The sequence below is a fragment of the Mus pahari genome, chromosome 4, assembly GCF_900095145.1.
Source record: "Mus pahari chromosome 4, PAHARI_EIJ_v1.1, whole genome shotgun sequence".
Taxonomy (NCBI): Eukaryota; Metazoa; Chordata; class Mammalia; order Rodentia; family Muridae; genus Mus; species Mus pahari.
The window spans coordinates 83,366,619-83,369,132 of NC_034593.1; positions in this window are offsets into that span (position 1 = coordinate 83,366,619).

Sequence of the window (2,514 nt, forward strand, 5' to 3'; positions counted from 1 at the left end):
CCCTTTACCGTACTTTTATTATTTTGGTTTCTTCTCTGGTTTGCCTGGTGTCCTTTGACATTACTTCTAGAAAGAATCCACTGGAGTCTTCCTCGACCTCTGGAGGCTTAGTTGAGCATCTCTGGGCCTCTCCTGTGCAGCCTTGATGGTACTAACTGCTTGACCATATGACTATGCTTCAACATGACCATTGCAGTACAGAAAGCCATGATCTTTGTGTGTAGTAAACAGTGCCGAATGAATAAATAGATGCTTCATGGGTGTAGTGGCTATTCCTGGTTGTCAACTTGACTATATTTGAAATGAACTACAATCCAGAATTGGAAGGCTCACCAGTGAACCTATTCTGGAGACTGGGAGATAGAAGTTTCTGATCTGGATCTTGGTATGGAGATCTTGAGACACAGTGGTGATTGAATCCAGAAGATTAAGACAGGGAGATCTCCGGTGGTGGCACACACCTTTAATCTGGGCTACACCTTCTGCTGGGGACCATATAAGGACATTGGAAGAAGGGAGTCTGGCTCTCGCTCTTTCGCCTTCTTGCCGTGTGGGACTCAGCAACTGCTAGATCCTTGGACTTCCATTCACAGCTACTACTGAACCATTGTTGGGATTTGGACTGCAGACTGTAAGTCATCAATAAATTCCTTTACTATATAGAGACTATCTGTAAATTCTGTGACTCTAGAGAACCCTGACTAATACAATGGGTCTGTGAAGAACATTCCTGAGAAGAAAGACCTAAAGACAGTAGCAGCTCCTACAGACCCAGGTGGAGCAGCCATGAATTAGCCGTAGATACCAACTGAGGCTAGCTGGCATGTGCATGGGAGTTTAAGCCCCTGACCCTTAGTTCATCTTTCTTCTACGTGTCCCTGAGTATGAGCTATGGGGATATTACAAAGGCCAGAGCTTTAGAATTGCTAGAATTGGTGATTTATCTAGGCCTTCTGCCTCATCAAAGGCAGCGGAAACACAGAGCGCTGATACTACTGATTCTCTGTCCTCCTCAGTTTGGTGGTAAAATAGGCAGAAACCGGGTTAGGACTGCACGTGGTGGCAGCACTGGTTCATACCAGAGTCTGTGCTTCAGAGAAAGTGGAATGCAACTCTAGAACCAAATCCCCTCTTGCCTGAAGCCTATCCTGGACAGAAGGTAGGGTACAGTGCCCCATATCCACAGCTTCTGATTGTATGGAGGCCTCTTCATCACCCAGAGGTCACTATAGATTAGGGTAAGGACCTCAACACATATCTCACTGAGACTTGGCGACCTTGGGAGAAATCTTCCTCCTTGTATAGATGCCCCTGTTCCACTGGCTTTTTGTCTTCTGCTCTAGTATCTCTCGGGAAAAAAAACCAACAACATTGTTCCCAAGACATTATCATCCTACTCTACTGAGACCGTATGTTCAGAGATGCTTCCTTATTAATCTGAGCCTTTGCCCATTGGCCACAGTTGTACCTGTTCAATACTGATAATAAATCTCTCTCCGAGTCATCTGAAACTTTAGAACATCTTAGATCTCCTTCGGACTTTCCTCGTCTGTAGATCCCAGGTTGTTCTCTGGCACTAATGGCTCTAGAACACATGACTCTAGATTGTATCGTCTTTCTGGCCATTCCTGTCTGACATTTCTAGCTGTTTGTGGTATGGGTAAAATGAACTTGACTATGGGTAGTCCAGTACCAAACCATAGCACACCACCAGGGCCTCCTTCACAGGACACCCTCCGATTTCCTTATAAAGTCCAGGACCACCTGCCCTGGGTTATCATGGCTACAATGTCTGGGCCTTCCTACACACTAATCAGTCAAGACAACCTCTCACAGGCATGACCACAGGCCAACCTGATGGTGGCAATTGTTCAGTTCAGATTTCCTTTTCCCAGTTGACTCTGGGTTGTGTCAATTGGCAATAAAAACTAACCAAGACAAGCAGGAACTATGTCAAGACCAGTAAAACAATGATGACGAACAGCTATGAAGAATAAGGCACACATGCAAGGGAGGACCATAAAGTGTACCCTCCCCCCAGTCTTGAGCAGGCTGGCTCAGACCTTGTTTGCCATAGTTGCTAGCTCACTTAGGGTGGAGTCTTCCGACCTAGGTAAAGTCTTTTGTCTGCCACATCTACAACTTCCTGCAAGAAGCTACTTGCTGACCAGCTTCACTTGCTTTCCTGACAAGATCCTGACAAAGTGACCACAAGATCCTGGCATAGTGAAGGATGGGTCCCCCCACACACCTTTATAAGCTCAGACTCATAAGTAAACATTGGGTCTTGACCAGAGAACTTTGTCTTGGCTCATTATTTCTCTCTCCGCCTTTCCCATCCAACCCCATCTTTCCTTTCAGGAACCCAGTAACCCGTGGCCACTGGCAGCTACAATAAAGTTGTAATTCTAAAAGATTATAAGCTGGCTGAGAAGCAATGTGGTGGTGTATTTAAGGACCTGGGATGTTTATAATTTCTGAAAAAGTTATGAAGAAAGAACTAACTATAATGGA